General features: G+C 42.3%; 1 protein-coding gene across 1 annotated transcript in view; it reads left to right on the forward strand.

The window, feature by feature from the left end:
• Positions 1-21,498, forward strand: part of ASTN1 (astrotactin 1) — a gene marked incomplete at both ends in the record, with an annotated part of 252,365 nt that overhangs the window by 61,692 nt on the left and 169,175 nt on the right. The window lies entirely within an intron of this gene.

Below are 21,498 nucleotides of genomic sequence, written 5' to 3' on the forward strand. Positions count from 1 at the left end.
AATTTATTGTTATTTTTTAAAAAGATAAATGTCAAACATTTCTATTTCTATCGCAAAAGTATTTTCAAATCACATAAGTTTTTTTTATTGGCAACAAAAATAAAGTGTCTCTTTAATAGACAATTGGATTACATGTGGTGCATATTTTAAATTGAGCGTAAGTGAAGGATACACTGATGGACATCTTTTTGGAAGATTTAATCATCTTAATGCAGATTCTACAAAAAATAGGTCCTCACTCTAGATGGTATTGGATGTTTCTCTTGACTTGAAGGAAAGCGAAATAAAATCATCCAGCCAAATGTTCTGTTCCATATGTCTACTTCCATCATTTTGTAGGAAGAGCCAGAAAAATCAGTAACCAGTATGGAGATGAGCATTATTGCCTTCTAATAACAAACTCTTATCAAAAGATCCAGGAGTACTGAGGTAAGGACATTAGCAACTACCGGTACCTTCATTTGTGCAGCAAATGAAGGTCTTATCTCGCTGCGATAAGGGTGGCAAAATCCAACTACTTTTCCTCCCTCATCGCGTCTGCAGATAATCGCCCGGCTGCCTTGTTCAGGGTGACTCGCTCCCTACTGAACCAAGAGGTGAGGGAGGAACCCTTGCAGGGTCGAGCTGAGGAATTCGGTCAATATCTGCTGGATAAAATTGCTCGGATTCGAACCGGCCTGGACTCCAACTGGGCTGAGTTGGAAGAACAAGACATGGACAGTCTTGTCGACGTCATCTGGGAGGAATTTGATCCTGTGACTCCTAAGGAAGTGGACAGGATTATGAGGAGGTTGAGCTCCTCCACATGCTTACTGGACCCGTGCCCTTCCTGGCTGGCTTATGCGGCTCGAGAGGGGACACGAGGCTGGTTCCTGGCGGTCATCTCTGCTTCTCTGAGTGAGGGTCTCTTCCCCACCGCCTTGGACTCGCAGCTCTCCTTGGAAGATCACATAGGAGCTGTGACCAAGGGGGCCTTCTCCCGGGTTCGACTGGTGCGCCAACTACGGCCTTCCCTGGACCTTGATGCCTTACGTACAGTCACCCATGCCCTTGTGACCTCTCGCCTAGACTACTGTAACGCTCTCTACATGGGGCTGCCCTTGAGATCCACTCGGAAGCTTCAACTGGTGCAAAGTGCAGCGGCACGGACACTTTTGGGAGCCTCCCGATACTCCCATATCACACCTCTCCTCCGTGCGCTGCACTGGCTTCCAGTTGCCTCCCGGGTGAAGTTCAAGGTGCTAACAATGACATACAAAGCCCTATATGGCATGGGTCCGGACTACCTACGGGAGCACCTTCTGCCAATGTCAACACCCCACCGCCCTGTGCGCTCCCACAGAGAGGGCCTCCTCAGGGTGCCACCGCTCAAGGAATGTCGGCTGGTGGCCCCCAGGGGGAGGGCATTCTCAGTGGGTGCGCCAGCCCTCTGGAACTGCTTACCAACTGAAATCCGGATGGCCCCCGACCTCCGCACCTTCCGGCGTGACTTAAAGACTTACCTATTCCAGCAGTCCGGCCTGGCCGGATAGCTCTAATTGGGATCCCAGTTTGTTTTGTTTTGTTTATTGTTTTTCTGTACTGTTTCATTATGTTTGCCTACCTTACTCTGTACACCGCCCCGAGTCCCTCGGGAGAAGGGCGGTTTATAAAAACAAACAAACAAATAAATAAATAAATAAATAAAATAAAACTCAAGTCACTCATCCCACGGAGGTGCTTTTCAGTCCTTTTTGAATAACAGCTACACCAAGTCCTAGGGTATTGAGACATCATGCATGAAAATTCAGCCTAGAGGAGGCTGATTTGGGAAAAGGTGCACTATAACTTCATACATTCCAAATGGTAGCAGTTTACCTTTGCTAGGCCTGGCTCCTCCATTGTGAAATATGCCATACGTCAATTTTGAACAAGCATTTCCCTCCCTTCCTCCCTCCCTTCTTATTTATGTGCCACCCATCTTGTCTAGCTATTTCTAAAAATCAAAAGAATGTGGAGTTTAGAATAAAAACAAATTTCCTCTGCTTCTTTCTTTCTTCTTTCTCTCCACAGTGTCCCTGTGCATTTATGATCCTGAGAAACAGGGTTCTTATTTGATTGCTTGAAATGGTTTTGAGTCTATGCCCGAAAGGCACTTAGTGCTTCATTTAATATTAACAGGAAGTGAACAAAGCTTCCTTGACACCTTTACACAGTGGTGGGGTTCAGCCGGTTTGCACCACTTCAGCAGAACCGGTAGCTAATTTTTTCTTGCACAGACCCAGAATGGACTTCCATAAGTGGCATCCACACAGAGAACTGGTTGTTCCCATATTTGAATCCAACCTCTGCCTTTACAACTTACTTTCAGAAAGAACAATGGAGTATTGAAAAATAAGGGAAAAATATTGAAAAAAGCTTGGAGGGATATGACTATAATTTATTGCAAGTACCAGTAGAAAACATTTATCCCATGGTGTTATTTAGTGACAACCCAATGTTTCTAAATACTTTCATTAATAGTTTGGCCATATCCCATGAAAAAAAAGAAATTCTGCACTCAAAACAAATTATTACTATAGGTCAGACATGTCAAACACAAGGCCCGGGGGCCAGATCCGGCCCGCGAAGTGGTTTCATGCGGCCCGCGAAGCCATCCTGGAAACAGTGAGGGAACGGCCCCCACTGCCTTGGCCCTGGCCTAGAGACCCTCTTTCTGCCAGAGACCCTCAGATCAGTCCCACTCCTGCCCAGGCCCCCATAGGCACCCTTGATGCCAACGATGTAGAGCTGGCCACGCCCACCCAGTAGGCCATACGCACTCTAGCCACGCCCACCCAGTAGGCCACACCCACCCAGTAGGCCACACCCACCCGGCCCCCTGAGGGCAACTGCAATGCTGATGCGGCCCTCAATGAAATTGAGTTTGACACCCCTGCTATAGGTAATCCCCGACTTAAGACCACAACTGAGCTCAATGTTTCTTTTTAAAAAAATATTTTTAAGCAAGACAGTTCTTAAATGAGTTTTGCTCCATTTTACAAGTTTTCTTGCCAGGGTTGTTAAGAGAATCACTGCAGTTGGTAGATTAGTAACATGGTTGTTAAGTGAATCTGGCTTCCTCCATTGACTGAAATTTGCAAAAGGGGATCACATTACCCCGGGACACTGCAACCATCTTAAATGTGAGTCAATTGCCAAGCGCCTGAATTTTGATCACATGACCACCAGGATGCTGCAAAGATTGCAAGTGTGAAAAATGATCATAAGTCACTTTTTTTTAGTGCAGTTGTAACTTTGAATGGACTGTTGTAAGTTAAGGGCTACCTGTGCCCTATATGTAGAGCAGGGGTCAGCAACCTGAAACAGTGAAAGAGCCACTTGGAACCGGTTCCCTCACAAAAGGAAAAACTGGGAGCCGCAAAAAATGTGTGCGCATGTGCGTACATGCGCGCATGCACAGAACAGGGGTTGACTGAAGAGTGGAGCCAAGGCAAGATATGCAACTACCCTGCATATTTGAATTGATTGGTTGAACTTTTTTAGTCCCACTGTTGTTGTTTTTTTGGACTGCACACGGTAGAGGACCGGGAGCCGTAGGAGACGGCTGAAAGAGCCGCATGTGGCTCCAGAGCCGCGGGTTGCAGACCTGTGATGTAGAGAAATGGTATCTTGAAAATTAAACGAACTGAAAGAAGCAAAGCCTATAATAGCCAAAAAAAACTGCTGCATGTAGGTTCAGTATAAATGGAAAGTATCTCCGTTCTAATGATCCTCAGTGATTATGGCCAAAATATTAACATTTAACAAAGAGAGGGCAGAATTATTGATTGGAAGAAATTCTAATGTGACTTGGGAGCTACTCAGGTCCCATTGGTTTTCTCCCTGAGTCCTCTCACTCTGCTGGGTCTGGGACCTTTAGGTTTCCACCATTGGCCACGCCCACTTTGCCTCCAGCCCTATTTGCCCAGACACTATTTGTCCCAGAGGTTTTGCTTCATGGCACAAGAAGTGGCCACCAAATCAGGTGGCAGGCAGCAATGATGGCACTGGGAAGGGCTTTGAGGGGGATGTGATTGGTGACAGGTTATGGGAGTGAGAGCAAGATCTGCAGGTAGAGGGCAGCAGGGAGAGGTCAAAATGGGAAGCCCCTGGTCACTGCTGCCTGCCCATTGCCCGTGGCAGCTCTCCATTTTCACTAAGCCCCCCCGCCATTGTCTCCACACCTGGACTCTGGGCTGACACCTAATGGGCAGTTCAGCTGCTGCCCTCCACTGCATGCCGCCACTGTTCGACCTCCATGTATGGCCAGCAGCTCTATAATTTATTGCAAATGCCACTAGAAAACATTAAATAACACTAAATAATTGAATCCCCCTCACAGTCCTCTTAGTCACCTTTCCCAGTGACATTGTTGCCGCCTGCCACCCAGTTAACTGGCAGCTTGTCCCACTGAGTGAAACACCCAGGACAAACAGTGTCTGGGCAAATGGGGCAGGCCGAAAGGTAAGGGGCCAGGGGCCCATTTGCCAGGGAAAATTGCCGGGGAAGGGCCAGCAGAAGAGGAAAGCTGGCTGTGAATGGGTTGAGGCGGGTGGCTAGAGGACACTGAATAATGTCCACAGGTTCTCCACACTGGGAATCAGAGCTGCCCTTGACTCTTTATTACCAGGGCCTTGGTGGTGTGGACATGTAGTCTCCTCCTAGAAGGGCAGGTAGAATCTAAACATCTGGTTAGAGGGGACAAAACTCAATGACAGGATTTATAATTCGTGGATGGCATTCGAAGTGATAGCTCAGTGCGGCTTTATGGTTCAAACATTGGAAGATGCCATTCTAATCAAAGGCAAGCCTTGCAGCAAAACTGTTGATGAAAGCAGCTGCTTAGAAAGATAGATGAATCAGACCTGGGTGGAAAGTAAGGATAAAAAGAAATTGTTGCCAACAGCCCAGAATAAAGAAGAAAGCAGTTATAATTTCCACAACCTTCACTCTTCCTCTGTATCCACCCCACTAAGACTTCAGTCTTCTCTTGGACAAGAAGCAAGCAAGGAAGGAAGTGTACCCTGGGGCCCCAAGTCTCGTCATCCAAAGCATCCATCTAGTCAACCAGATAGAGAATAAAAGGAAATACCCCTTGACATAATGTTATCAGCTACCAGTTGGGCAAATGACAGCAGAAAGATTGATGTACTTGTAAGACATCTTGAAGGACAGATTAGTCCTAGAGATATCCATTAAGACAGCCATATCTCTCCAAGAACAAAGATAAACATCTCAGGGTTAATAGGGCAATAGAACATTCATGAGATATAAGTACACCAAAGTAGATAACTTGGAAAAAAAACCTTCTCCAGTGAGTTTTTATCCTCTTTACAATGCTAAAGAAATATGGGGATTGGTAAGCCATCTTCAGTCTCAGACTTAGAAACAAATTTGTGAGCCGTTGAACTCCCAAGATTGGGACATTAAAGTTAAGGGAGGAAGACATTGTACTAAATGACTTTCTTGCCTTAGTGGAGTTGTCATCCAATTAAACCTCACATGAGAACCTCCTCATTGTACATAAGGAAATGAGGAGTTTCAGTTGAGAGCACTCCCTTTCAGATTGACATCAGATGGTTCACTCAAGTGATGGCAGCACTCATGATCATGCCTGCTTTGATTGTCAGAACATCCTTTCTGGGGGAAAAGCAGCAAATAGCCTCCAGTTTCATTGTTGCAAGGAAGATGGCTTGATTTTTCCCCCCTTGGGATTTATGATTGGTTTTGGGTTCTAGAGATTCTAAAGATTGATCACCCTCCCCCCTCAGATTCAGTTTAAAGCCCTCCTGATGAGTTGGGCTAGTCTTTTTCCAAGTACCATTTTTCCCTATTTTTGTGAGGTGCAGCCTCACAAAATAAAGATGTAGGAAATAAAAAAAGGACTGGCTACACTACAACAGCAAAAATGACTACGTTAAACGAGAATCAAGGATTAACAAAAGGAGAAGCAGCATACATGAATCTAGGAACTATTTAAAAGAAAAGGAAGTTATTGGCTATTTTGAGTTATGAAACTGTCCCAAGGAAAAGCCAGCCATATGCATTTTTATTTAAACAGTCTTTGCTATAGTTATGCTGAAAAAAAATTACACTTCAGAATTTGAAATAAAGGGTTAAAAGAAAATACTCTTAAGAAATATTTTTTTCTTCAATACAAATATAATTTTTAGAAGATAACTGAGTTAAGCATGCAGTCAACAATCTGGGCATTCCTCAAACCATTTTGTGGCTTTAATAAAAAGTCTAGATTTAAAAATGTATAAAAACAGCACCTTTTTTGATTTGAGCTCAGTTTCTTAAGTTGCAGAGCTTTTTTTACTTGTAATAAATTACGTATTGACTAGGTTCATACAGTGCACTCAATGATAACTGATTTATTATATAAACCACAATTGTCACTATAAAACAAATATAAATAAACCACATTATGATTTAACATGATGTGCAGATCTAGCCTCAGTAATACAGTGAACTCTGCAATGCGATGGACCAAACTTTCTACATATCGGAAACTTTCCTTATATATTTGTTTAAACATTTTTTATTTCTTTCCATTATCCAAGTTCAGTTTATTGGCAACTACTAATACAAGGATTTTGTACATTTTTGCCATTGAGTTAGTGTTACGTTGACTCCTGACAATTGCCTGGACAAACCCCTGCAGCTTTCTTGGCAACGTTTTTCAGAAGTGGTTTGCCATGGGCTGCTTTTTAGGGCTGAGAGAGAGGGACTGGCTCAGGATCAGCCAGCTGGCTTTCTGCCTAATGTAGGACTAGAACTTACAGGCTCCTGATTTCTAGCCTGATACCTTAATCACTATACCATACTGCTTCCCATTATTACAAGATAGGGAGATAGTGTCTGGGCTAAGAAGTTAAGCAGTCAATATCTCAATGGGAGATTTGGGGATTCCAGAACTGTAGGCTAGACTGGGAATTAAAAAATAAAGGGGAAGGGGAAATATCCTCACAAAATAATGATACATTGTGCACACTTGAAAGCTCATGTTGATCAGCCAAAGGTCTGAATATAGCTTATGAATTTGGTTCAAGGTGCAGCAAGGATATACACTTCACATGTACTGTATATTGTATATTTAACAGAGGGATAGAATCAAGATCAAGTGAAGTACTAATACCACTTTACAATGCTTTGGTAAGGCCACACCTAGAATACTGCATCCAGTTTTGGTCACCGTGATGTAAAAAGATGTTGAAACTCTAGAAAGGGTACAGAGAAGAGCAACAAAGATGATTGGGGGACTGGAGGCTAAAACATATAGGGAACGGTTGCTGGAATTGGGTATGTGTAGTTTAACAAAAAGAAGGGTGAGGGGTGACATGATAGCAGTGTTCCAATATTGCAGGGGCTGCCACAAAGAAGAGGGAGTCAAGCTATTCTCCAAAAACTTGAGGACAGGACAAGAAGCAATGGATGGAAACTAGTCAAGGAGAGAAGCAACCTAGAACTAAGGAGAAACTTCCTGACAGTTAGAACAATTAACCAGTGGAACAACCTGCCTCCAGAAGCTGTGAATGCTCCAACACTGGAGGTTTTTAAGAAGAGACTGGACAGCCATTTGCCTGAAATGGTATAGGGTTTCCTGCCTGAGCAGGGGGTTGGACTAGATGACCTCCAAGGTCCCTTCCAACTACTACTACTACTACTTCTTCTTCTTCTTCTTCTTCTTCTTCTTCTTCTTCTTCTTCTTCTTCTTCTTATTATTATTATTATTATTATTATTATTATTATTATTATTATTATTATTATTATTATTATTATTTATTTTTATTTTTATTATTATTGTTATTATTATTATTATTATTATTATTATTATTATTATTATTATTATTATTATTATTATTTCTCACGTGGTAAGCTAGGACTCAGCTAGGATGTTTTGCTTAAGACCTTGTTGCTTAGTGATGAAATTGCCAATCCCGACTGTGGGTCTTTAGTGATGACTTCCTGCACTCAATCCAATGCATGTCTCTTTCATTCTGCCTTCTTCAATGGTCATGATTGCCAGGGTCTTATGCAGAGGAGGAGAGAGTGTTTAAATCAAATGTGCAGAGCCCTCGCATCTGTTCAGCTATTCTCTGCTGTTTGTCTGACATTCATGCAGACTTGCAAAATGCCAGTTACCCATGTCTCCAGGGCAAACACTAATTTATTCTCAATGAGCAGCTTATGTCAGATACTTCACAAATGGTCCTATGACTAAATGCTTATGTAAAGGTGAGCTGCAGCATTTAATGTGCACTATTAACGTTTTTGCATCCAGTCATCTTGTAAAAAAGTTTAAGTGCTGCTATCACTTCCAGGCAAAAGATCAGATATTATGTTCTGGCTCCTAAATGTGGGCTAGAAGAACAGAAGATTAAAGGGAAATTTTGAAACAAGAATGTAATAAGGGTATGAAAAAGCTATTCCTTTAGTTTCAAAGCTTGTTTTACTCTGGCAGTAAAACTACTTGAGGGTATCTTTTTAGTCTATAGTTTTAAACACTCTGCCGTGCTTTACATTTTAATTAATATGCACCTTAGAAAAACCTTTTAATTTGGGCACTTCGTTGATTTTTTGATGTAATTTAATGTTTACTTATGGGGTTAATATGCTTAATAAAAGGTGTATTGTGATATATATGTATTGTCAGTGCTTTTTTTGTAAAAGAAAATGGTGCTGGAACTCACACATGTCATACAACCCACCTTGCCTACCCTACAAGGTTCCATCCAAAAAAGGTGCCGGAACTCCGTTCTGGGCGTTCTATGAGAAAAAAAGCCTTGTGTATTGTAAGAAAATGTATACAGGTGTAATGTCCTTTTTTGAAGATTTTTTAAAAATGCAGATTAATGTAGATATGGTCCACCCACTACTGAATGTCTGTGTATTAAAAAGTGTTTTCTCATAATTATACTTATTTTTAGATCCACTTCAGTATCTCACAACGTTGCTGGCTTAGCTAATGCAGAACATGCAGCCCATAGAAAATCACAGATTTCTCTGAACAGAATAAGGCAATAGATTTATGCAAAGCCCTCTAAAAAAGCACTTTTCAAATTCATTGGCATAATCAAACACCTCTTCTAAATGCTGAAGTTGCTTCGTTCTCCATAAAGCTCAGTGAGACTGCTTCAAAAGCTTTCCCAGTTGCGTGCCTTTGTTTGTACATGTGTAGAGAACAATTCTCCCGGTGCTGAAAGCGGCACAAATATTATATAGGCAACCAGAAGTAGCCTTTGAAATCTCCATGTAAGTTTTCTGGATAGGCGGCTATCTTCAGGAGCGGGACTTTGCTCTCACCAGAATATACACTATAATACAAAACTGAACTACTATTGCTCACATCACGTACACCAGGTTTGATTAGGCATCATGTTAGCATGCTCCCCTCCCACAAAACTGGGGATCATAATCCTACAGTAGACTTGCTATTTATTATTATTATTATTATTATTATTATTATTATTATTATTATTATTATTATTATTTATTATTATTATTATTAATTATTATTATTATTTTATTTGTATACCGCCCTTCTCCCAAAGGACTCAGGGCGGTGAACAGGGCAAACATATAAAAGTACAAGAATACAAAAATTAAAAGAGATTAAACAGAGTGCCCAAAAGCTCACAACAAGTTAAAATAAGTAAAACAAGTAAGTTAAAATACATTAAAACAATAATAAAACCCAAACCCATCACCCATCAGGCCAGGCCAGCTTGTTCAAACAAGTAGGTCTTCAGATCGCGTCGGAAGGAGCAAAGGTCGGGCGCCATCCGGAGCTCGACCGGCAAACGATTCCATAAATCCGGCGTGCCCACAGAGAAGGACCTCCTCCTGGGGGCCACCAGATGACATTCTCTGATCAGTGGCACCCTAAGGAGGCCCTCTCTGTGGGAGCGCACAGGGCGGAGGGAAGTTGATGCGGGCAGCAGGTGATCCCTAAGGTACTCCGGACCCATGCCATGTAGGGCTTTAAAGACCATTACCAGTACCTTGAATCTCACCCGGAAGACAACTGGGAGCCAATGCAGCTCACGGAGCACAGGTGTAACATGGGAGTATCGGGAGACTCCCAACACAACTCTCGCGGCTGCATTCTGCACCAGTTGGAGCCTCCGAGTGGTCCTCAAGGGCAGCCCCATGTAGACAGCGTTGCAGTAGTCTAAATGAGAGGTCACGAGCGCATGAGTGACCGTACGCAGGGCATCCCGGTCTAGATAGGGCCGCAACTGGCGCACCAGGTGAACCTGGGTGAAGGCCCCCCTAGTCACCGTTACTATATGGTCTTCCAAAGAAAGCTGTGAATCTAGGAGGACTCCCAAGTTGCGAGCCCTATCTACGGGGGGTAATAACTCATCCCCCATAGAAAGAGATAGAATATTCTGAATATCCCGAGATGCCGGTATGCACAGCCACTCAGTCTTGTTGGGGTTGAGTCGAAGCCTGTTCCTCCCCATCCAGACCCGAACCGCCTCCAGGCAACGGGACATCATGTCGAGGGCATCACTGGGGTGGTTTGGGGTCGAAATAAAAAGCTGGGTATCATCAGCATACTGAGGATACCAAAACTCCAAAACCACAGATGATCTCACCCAGCGGCTTCATGTAGATGAACAGGAGAGGCGAGAGGACCGACCCCTGAGGGACTCCACAAGCGAGAGGCCTCGAGGTCGACCTCTGCCCCCCTGCCAACACCGACTGCGAACGTCCCAGGAGATAGGAGGAGAACCACTGAAGGACTGTGCCTCCCACTCCCAATCCCCTGAGACGCCGCAGCAGGATACCATGGTCGATGGTATAGAAAGCCGCTGAGAGGTCTAATAGGACTAGGACAGAGGAATATCCCCTGTCCCGAGCCCTCCAGAGATCATTCACCAGAGCGACCAATGCCATCTCCATGCTGTACCCGAGCCTGAAACCCGATTGGTATGGGTCTAGATAATCCGCTTCATCCAGAACCAGAGGGAGCTGATGCGCCACCACACTCTCAACAACCTTCGCAAGAAAGCGAAGGTTGGAGACCGGACGAAAGTTATTTAACACAGCTGGGTCCAAGGCAGGCTTCTTGAGGAGAGGTCTCACCACCGCCTCCTTCAAGACGGCGGGGAAACTACCCTCACTCAAAGATGCAGATATAACCGCCTGGAACCAGCCTCGTGTCCCCTCCTGAGCCGCATAAACCAGCCAGGAAGGGCACGGGTCCAATAAACATGTGGTGGAGCTCAGCCTCCCCATAATCCTGTCCACTTCCTCTGGAGTTACAGGATCGAACTCCTCCCAGATAACATCGACAAGACCACCCGTTTCCTGATTGTCAGACTCTGCCCAGTCGGAGTCCAAACCGGTCCGAATCCGAGCGATTTTGTCCGACAGATGTTGACTAAATTCCTCGGCACGGCCCTGCAAGGGTTCCTCTCTCACCTCCTGATTAAGGAGGGAGCGAGTCACCCTGAACAGGGCGGCCGGGCGATTATCTGCGGACGCGATAAGGGTAGCAAAGTGATTAGAGCTCGCCACCCTTATCGCAGCGAGATAAGACCTAATACAGGTTCTTAGTCACAATCGGTCGGATTCAGATCGGCTGGACCTCCAACAGCTCTCTAGGCCCCGTCTCCAATGCTTCATCTCCCGGAGCTCCGCAGAAAACCATGGAGCCCGCTGGGATCTGCACCGGGTCAGGGGCTGCAAGGGTACAACTCGGTCAAGTGCCTCCGTGGCTGCCCTTTCCCAGGCTTCCACTAAGGCACCCGCTGAGCTGTGAGCAAAGGAGGCAGGTGGGGACCCCAGCGCTGCCTGGAACCTCTCAGGGTCTATTAAGCGCCTGGGGCGGAACCATCTGATTGGTTCCACACGCCCACGGCGGGGAGTGGCAAAACGGAAGACCAGCCGCAGGAGATGATGATCGGTCCATGACAGGGGCATGACAATTGGGGAGCCCCCACCAAGATCATTTAACCACCGTCCAGATAGAAAAACCAAATCAAGGGTGTGGCCTCCCACATGAGTCAGTTCATGAATTACTTGCGTCAGGTCCATGGCCGTCATGGAAGCCATGAACTCCCGAGCTAACTCAGATGATCCTCCGAGGGATGGTAGATTGAAGTCACCCAAAACCATAAGTTTGGGGAACTCAATCACCAGCCCCGAGAGGATATCGACAAGCTCAGGCAGGGCTGCTGCTACGCGACTAGGTGAAAGGTACACCAGCAGCAAGCCCAACTGCGCCCTGGGACCACATCTCAGGAGGAGAGACTCACACCCGACTATGTCCTCCCGCGGATACAAGGTCTCCCTCATAACTACCGCCACTCCCCTGCCCCTACCCTGAGCCCGAGGCCGGTGTAGCACCCGGAAACCTGGTGGGCAAAGATCAACCAGAGGGTTGATGCGTGCTTAATGATGACATTAAGCACGCTCACCCACTGTAATGAATAGGTGGTTCTTGGTTTTGTGGGATTCTTAAGTATAAACTCAAAGAAATACATCTATACATTTTTTCTACCAGTTCCTTGAAATTTTTACATTGTGTGTTGCTTCAGAGAATGATTGCAGTGAATGCAGAAGGAAGCAGCTCAGTGAAGGTGAAATAGATTTCTTTCAAAGCTCTGCTTTCCATAAGCAAGTGACCTCCTGCTGCTTCAGAGGCTCTTGAAAGGAGTCTGTTTCCCTGGTGTACTAAGCCTGCCATGTTCAAGTCTTTGCTGATTTATATAGATCGTCAATTTGGTAATTATACATACACACAGCCTTAATTGCCTCCATTTCTTTCAGCCACAGACAGATTTATGACTTAAGCCAGGGGTAGGCAACCTTGGCTCAGCTGGCTCAGGAATTCTGGGAGTTGAAGTCCGTGAATCATAAAAGAGCCAAGGTTGCCTACCCCTGACTTAAGCTAATTCCTGAAACTCTGGAACAGGCTTGATTAGGCCCCAAGCTCCCTTGCCCTGTTTAGTTTTTGTGTAATGGGATCAGTGGACTTCCCCCCTCCTTTCAGAAAAGATATATTAATGAGCTGTGATCAAAACACATCTTTTTTCCTTTCTTTTTATTTGTCATGCCAGTGTATTTTTTAAAAAAACCTTCTGTTGAACTTCTTTGTAATGAATTTGCCTTAAGACTGGCCATTCCGGCTGAGGAGTTCTGGGAGTTGAAGTGCACAAGTGGTAAAGTTGCCAACATGGGGAACCCCTGTTCTGTGGAACATTGATACGAACTGTTGTGATAGTGAGACAGTGCCTTTTCTGTACGGGCCCTACATTCCTTTGATATTCTTCCCAAGGAAGAAGGTTAAGCTTACTTGGCTTACAATTAGACTGGTGGCTTTGGATAATTTGTGATACTGTATTATTTTATCTGGTGCCACTATTTTTATATGTAATGTATAAGGTATTTTAATACTTTAATCTTGTTTTTCCTATAAATTGTTATTGCCTTTGGTTGTGTGATTTTAAATTGCTTAACTGAATACTATAAATGCCCTTTGGAGGATAATTCATCTTGACATTTATGGAGTAGTGTTGTTATTAAATCAAGTTCTGAAACTGCATGAACACAATTTGAATTGCAAAGATTACATACATAGAGACCCATCATACTAATTCCTTTTGGAGTAAGTAAAATTATGCAAAACAAAAAACAGAAAAGTAGCAAAATGGAGTAAGCAAAATAAACTTAGGGAAGGAAAGGAATATCACTGCAATCTGACTAACGATAATTAATGACAACCCCATTCACTTTACCATTCCACATCTTTTCTGTACTTTCTGGTGACGATTGCTCATAAGGGGCTGTTTAGAGGGAGCTTTTGTCACAGATTAAAAAGGTGTTTAGAGGAAGCATTTGTCACAGATTAGATGAGGAATCTTCAATTTGCAAAGAACGACTTGTTTCATTGAACTGTAGCTGCTTCCAAAGAATTATATTGGTCTGCTATTCATAAGGCAACTAAGAGCCAGTATAGTACAAGTGGTCCTCAACTTATGACTATAACTGAGATGAAAATTTCCATTGCTAAGCAAGACAGTTGTTAAGTGACTTTTGCCTCATTTTATGACCCATTATTATTAAGTGAATCATTGCAGTTGTTAAGTTAGTAACAGTTACTATCGATGATGATGATGATGATGATGATGATGATGATGATGATGATGGAAGGGACCTTAGAGGTCATCTAGTCCAACCCCCTGCTCAGGCAGGAAATCCTATACCATTTCAGACAAATAGCTATCCAGTCTCTTCTTAAAAACTTCCAGTGTTGGAGCATTCACAGCTTTTGGAGGCAGGTTGTCCCACTGGTTAATTGGTCTAATGGTCAGGAGGTTTCTCCTTAGATCTAGGTTGCTTCTCTCCTTGATTAGTTTCCATCCATTGCTTCTTGTCCTGTCCTCAAGTTTTTGGAGAATAGCTTGACTCCCTCTTCTTTGTGGCAGCCCCTGCAATATTGGAACACTGCTATCATGTCACCCCCTTCTCTTCATTAAACTACACATACCCAATTCCAGCAACCGTTCCTTATATGTTTTAGCCTCCAGTACCCTAATCATCTTTGTTGCTCTTCTCTGTACTCTTTATAGAGCCTCGACAACTTTTTTACATCATGGTGACCAAAACTGGATGCTCTCAAATCAATGCTTATATCAATGTTCTCAAATAGAAAGATGCATGGCATCACCTAACTGTAGAAGTTGGGAGGGAACAGATTGGGATTAGGCATCTGAAAAGTAAAGTAAAAGTAAAGTAAAGTTAAAAAGTTAAAGTAAAGTTAAAGTGTAAAGTAAAGTAAAGTCCCGTTCCTCTGCAAATGAAGGATTGTTATGGAGTCCATATCTATCCATAGGCCACTTTGGGCAATTTCTGCATGAATTTGCATTGAGCTATTGCAATTGAGGGCCAGGGATGTAAATTCAGATCAGAAGACTCCTCCATATCTCTGCACACTGCTAATCTGATTCTCCCTTTATTTTTGAATCCTTAAAGACTTGAGAGCCAAAATATATGCTGAGGGTAGGAAGAGGCATAAAGTTTTTACATGCGTAGCGCTTTTAGTAAGGCCTGTACTCCATCTTAGAAAAAGAGATTTTTTTTTGTTTCTGTCACAGTAAGAGATGGAACTTTCCATAGAGAGGCTGATAGAATGTCAAATAACAATTATCAAAGCTGAATCTCTTAAATTAAATGACTCAGTGTTGAATTTCTCTGCCATCCATTTGTGGAAAGGTAAAAGACAAATCTCTTACATTAAAAATAAAGTTGTAGTTGGTCAAACATCAAATCTATATTTCCCTGGCTTCAGTGAATAAGATATTCATTTCAAACAAATTCTAAGCTCAAAATACTTTTCAAATCAACCTTCTTGCAAATTTGCCAAAGGGGATTTTTTTGTTTGTTTGTCTGTTAGACTTTATAGGACAAAGAAAAAAAGAAAAGTACTCATATTGCAATTCAGACCCATAAACTCTGAAATCTTTATACACGTGTCCTTGCATATACTGTATTTAGTTATATCCATAATCAAGAGAGCTAGAAACTCTTTTTAAAAATAGGGAAAGAATCAAAGAAGGGTGTCATCGCATATTCAGAAAGAATAATCAATTACAGAGGCAAATGCTGGATCAAACACCATGCCTCAGTTACGAATATGCTCACATTCTGTATGATGAAGGAGCTTTCTTTGTTCCCTGCACCACACCTTAATTTGCAAAAATTCTTTGTCCTCTGTTATAATAAGCACTTAAAGAAATTAGTCTTCAGTCCATCATCTGTATAACACATTCTCTCTCCCTACTCCAAATGCACATTTTACTTAGATTTCTTAAATATGCTTAGATGCCTTGCCAAGAGGGAATGGCCATTGCCTTGATAGTCAGCCTTGAGCAGTCATTGTTTGTTCATAGGTTTTGTTCAATTAAGGTGGCCCTGGAAATCACATCCCAAGTTCCCTTGATAGCAAGAAGAAAGTGCAGTTTGATTTAACTGGCACGAATGGACTGTAAGAATGATTCTTAATGTTTTGGCTTGGATATTTTTCTGCTTAAAACGCTTCCTCACTGTTTTCCTTTACCTGCACAAAGATGGTCTGACATATCTTTCACCCCAAGGCTGAAAAATTTCCAAAGAAGAAAGAACAAGGCATTTCTTTATACTAGCTCTTTGTCCAGTTGCACAGACTGTGTGCTGTGGTTGCATTTATATTTTAGAAGGAACACAGAAGAGCCGTGTCTGCAAGATCTCATTTGATACTCAAAGGAACCTAGCACTCATCTTCCTTCTGCTTACCTGAAGGGGTGTGTTTACTGATCAGCCAGTTGGCAGTCGAGGCTCAATTTGAATGACCTCTCCATTCATTCTAAAAGTTAATTCAGCTCATGGTGGTTTCATTGTATGAACTATAAAGATAACTGTTTTATGGATGGATATTTTATTGATATTTATATGATTAAGATGCTGAGCTTGTCGATCAGAAGGTCGGCAGTTTGGCGGGTCGAATCCCGAGTGCCGCGTAACAGAGTGAGTGCCTGTTACTTGTCCCAGCTTCTGCCAACCTAGCAGTTCGAAAGCACGTAAAAATGCAAGTAGAAAAATAGGGACCGCTGCGGTGGGAAGGTAACAGCGTTCCGTGCGCCTCTGGCGTCTAGTCATGCCAGCCACATGACCACGGAGACGTCCTCGGACAAGCGCTGGCTCTTTGGCTTTGAAACGGAGATGAGCACCGGCCCCTAGAGTCGGAAATGACTAGCACGCATGTGCAGGGGAACCTTTACCTTTTACTATGATTTTCAATAGTGGCAAATATCTGTATCACGTGTAGGATAAGGGTGGAGGTTCATTCTCCAAGCTTGTGGGTTGGTTCTTGAACATTTCATTACCAGGCTAGGTAACATCTTCAGCAGAGTTTAGGGGATGTCAGTGCCAGTGTTCTTATGTTTATAAGGGCTTCAGGTGTAGGTGTGTCAAGTGAGGGTCTGTGATGGGTCTTGTAATGGTCAGGTGTGAGTCATCGGCAAGTCTTGTAATGGGTCTTGTGATGGGTCAGGGTTATTGGGAGGTGAATTGACCGCATAGCCAACCAGAGACAGCACTGACCATCAAGCAATCCATGCAACACCCCTCCCACCAGCAGTTCATCTCCCAATGACCCTGACCTGTAACCTCCTCATCACAAGACACATCGATGACTCACACCTGACCCATCACAAGACCCAACCCACAAGCTCAGAGAATGAACCTTCATCCTCATTTATATGGATATTTTTTAAAAAATTATATCACCACTTAGATATTGTCAGTTATTTTTAACAACATAAATATTGTGCTTTGTATCCTAAGCAGTTTTAACAGTAGAACATTCAAAGAATGTCCTGTTGGGATTTCTAGGACTTGAATTATAATTTCCAATTTTTAACAAGGAAAAAATATTAAAAGAAGAACTAGGTTATTATAGCAAATTAGAATATAGCAGATCGGTGTTAAACAAGCATAAACAAAAGATAGAATTTTCATTCTCAAATTGTTGCCCACCGTGTATTTATTTTATTCACTTTACAAGCTTTTAAAGCAGGGGTCTCCAAACTTGGCAGCTTTAAGTCTTCGGGACTTCAACTCTAAAATTCCTCAGCCAGCCATGTTGGCTGGGGAATTCTAGGAGTAGAAGTCCACAAGTTTTATATATTGTCAAGTTTGGAGACCCCTGCTTTAAACCACTGCACTTAAAAATGGATTTTGAGTGCTATACAATTCTTTTTTTGCCAAAACAGATTAAAAGAAATAACAAACAATAGGAACCCAACAATCCATACAAAAATACATAAACAATTGGAATATACCGGTAATAGTCAGTGGCCCAAAATTAAGATACCTTTTTTATCAGAGGTATGAGTCATGGCTGATGAAACAGCCATGTTTTTATGAATTTTTCCCAAAGCAAGGAAGTAAGGGGGGGTCCATTTAAATAGTCGAACACAAACTATTCCAAATTTTAATTTTAAAAAGAGAAGTCAAGTTAAATTTAGTATCCAAATTCAAAATTCTGCCTGCTTTTCTTTCATACTTACCGTTTTGTTTTAACTGTTCCATCATTGTTTAATGAACATTAGAAATTCAGCAACATTTCATGTTACTTACATTCCATAAGAATATTGTCAATGCTGGGATCAATATCAGGTTCCTTTGCACTAGATTTTGTTCATGACTCAGATCCCCCAAACTGGATTCGTGCTGTATTGGGTACCTTATATTATTTCAGTAAGGTTGCCTGCCTGTAATAGTGAAGTCATTAAGGCCTGGAAATTTAGAAGCCCTTCAGCATCCACTCCTTGTTAGTTTTGCAGCAGGAATGACCTTTACTAAAGAGTCTCCAGGAAGGAACTGCCTACTTGTATCATGTTTAAAAAGGACTAGGGCTGTATGCCCTTGGTATGCTAAATTACTGCATTTGTTAATGATGTCTTTTTAAGGGTACAGCCCATGAATCTATATGATGGGGTAGCATATTTAGATCCAGGGAGGGGAAAAACTGGAAAGCACAGCTTTCAAGTTCAAAGTTTGAAAGATATTGATGGTAAGGCTGATTCTCCCAACTGACTTCCATTAAGGCCTTAGATGAAAAGTCATTAACACTGGCATTAACTTCCAACAAATAGATTAAAAAACAGCCATCTGGAGCCAGGGGTTAATAACTGTAAGGGAAAACATTTGTTACCTTTCAGTATACAGCGTATGGTAGCATCAGATGTGACCAATGCCCTTACCATCAATTGCAGGTTGACTTTCTCAAGAACTCAAACGGTATGAGATGATAATGGTGACAGATGCTAACTGTAACGATCATCTGTGCAGACATGATGGAGAGGAATGGGCAAAATAATATTGATGGGACAATCCTCAAAGAGAAGAGAATGCAGAATAATTCACAAAAACCCTTCTGTAGCTTTTGCATTTAACTCCATTCATGTCCTTTTCATTTGGAGCACTGCTATTTTTGGGCGTACATTGTGCTTCAGAAGAATTGTTCATTTGCACTCAGGGCTCTCCCCTATCTTATGGAGCTCTGCCCATCCCCTTTTGTACTTAATTCTTCAGAATGATTTTATTTTTGCTAGAAGTGGCAAAAGCTGAAGATATGATGAGATCAAATTTACTGGCTATTCTGAGTCATTAAATGCTGAAATAAATGACACTATGTCTACACAGAGGCAATTGACACAAAAAGTAGGATAACATTATATAATAGGACCCAAAGGGATTTTTTTATGATGATAAGATCATACTGAATGGCTTTAAACAGTTATTTTATATATCCAGTAACTCCATGTACATTTGTAGCCTGGAGTTAGCCTTATAAGAAAAGTTAATATTCTGGACACATAGTTGATTTATTAAATTAGTGTCACCATGAATTGGCTCTTCAGCTTCTCTAGTTGTAGTTAGACAAAATTTAATGTGCCCCTGGGCAAGAACATATGTAAACATGCTGGCTTTCTTAGTTGTGTCTATGCAGAGTTCCCATTTTCTTTAAAAAATCATGGATGTACTTAAGATTTGTTATTCAATCCTTCAAATACTACTGTTAATAATAAGGGAAGCAGAATCAGTATGGAAAGAAGATTGGGGAGCTATTGCATCAGGGAAGAAGTAAGGTAACATTTTGAAACTGCAACTTTGATAACATTTCAGAGTTCAAAGAGGTTGTAAGGAGTTCTTCCTTACCAGAGATCTGATAGATATAAATTATAGATACATATGAATTTTACAATATAAAAGTATAACAAAAAAAGAAACAGGATTTTAACTTCTGCCCTTTGTTCTATCAGATAATGGCCATCTTACTCCTTACTGTATCTCTTTAACTCTTTCTAATCCCCAGATCCATAAATCATGTTGTCTTTTCTTCTTGCTGCAGAAAGTCCATATAGGTCAGGGGTGTCAAACTCAATTTCATTGAGGGCCGCATCAGCATTGCGGTTGCCCTCAAAGGGCCGGGTGGGTATGGCCAGGGTGGGCATGGCCTATTGGGTGGGCATGGCCAGCTCTACATCGTTCGCATCAAGGTGGCCTATGGGGGGGCCTAGGCAGGAGTGGGACAAATCTGAGGGTCTCTGGCAGAAGGAGGGTCTCTGGGCCAGGGCCAAGGCAGAGGGGGCCGTTCCCTCACTGTTTCCAGGATGGCTTTGCGGGCCACATGAAACCACTTCGCGGGCCGCATCCGGCCCCCGGGCCTTGTGTTTGACATGTCTGATATAGGTCTTCCAGTTTTTTTTAAAGACTTCATCAGTGATCTGAGGCTTAGAGAAGTAATAATAACAATAAGCAACTGGAGCATTAGCTTAAATTATGATCAATACAAAATGAGAAGGAAGGACCTAGGGATCAAGTTAAGACCTTTTAAAACAACTGGAAGAGATGAATGAAGCAGCACATGGACATGCACCAACTTGCCAAATGTAGTTGAAAAGTTCAAAAAGATTGACTGATCTCCGTCACTGAACTAATTCTTCTAACTCTCAGCTCAGGACACCACAAATGCAGAAGGGAGACATCTCATTTCTGCAAGCAACTGATCCTTTGCTAGCAGCTCACGGGCAAAGACATGAAGAGGAAAAAGTTTAACAAAGTAGCAGACAAGTTGAAATGAGTGAGTGAATGTGTGCACATTCATGAAGTGAGTGAATGTGTACATATCACATGAAGTTCTAGTATCACTTTACAAAGCCTTAGTAAGACCACACTTGGAACACTGCATCTATTTCTGGTCACCACAATACCAAAAAGATGTCGAGACTCCGGAAAAAGTGCAGAGAAGACAACAAAAATGATTAGAGGACTAGAGGCTAAAACATACAAAGAATGCTTACAGGAATTGGGTATTGCTAATCTAATGAAAAGAAGGACTAGGGGAGACATAGCACTGTTCCAATATTTGAGGGGCACCAAAAGGCAAGACAAGAAACAATGGTTGGAAACTAATCAACGAGAGAAGTAACCTAGCACTAAGGAGAAATTTCCTAACACTGAGAAAAATCAATCAATAGAATAGCTTGCTGTCAAAAGTTATGGATGTGCCATCACTGGAGGCTTTCAAAGAGACAGGACAAACATTTGTCTGAAATGGTATAGGGTCTTCTGCTTGAGCAGGGGGTTGGACTAGAAGACCTCCAAGGTCCCTTTCAGCTGTATTATTTTATGATCTACACAGGCCTGTGTTTATATATCAACAATTTCTAAAGTTAAGTACTTCTCATAGTGAAACTTGAAAGTTGACGTGTTTTTCTGGGTAATGGGATACAAGACTGGATATGACACAAGTAATCTCTGACAAACGTATTACATTGACCAGAATTTAAGTGAGTTGCCAACTAAAGTTGCCATCTAAAATTAAGACCCGACTTTAACTGAAAACAGTTGATTATAAAACAGGTTATACTTTTTAATGGAACCATCGTGCATCATCATTTTATATCTTTGAAT

This window comes from Vipera ursinii, assembly GCF_947247035.1.
Source record: "Vipera ursinii genome assembly, chromosome: 3".
Classification (NCBI taxonomy): Eukaryota; Metazoa; Chordata; class Lepidosauria; order Squamata; family Viperidae; genus Vipera; species Vipera ursinii.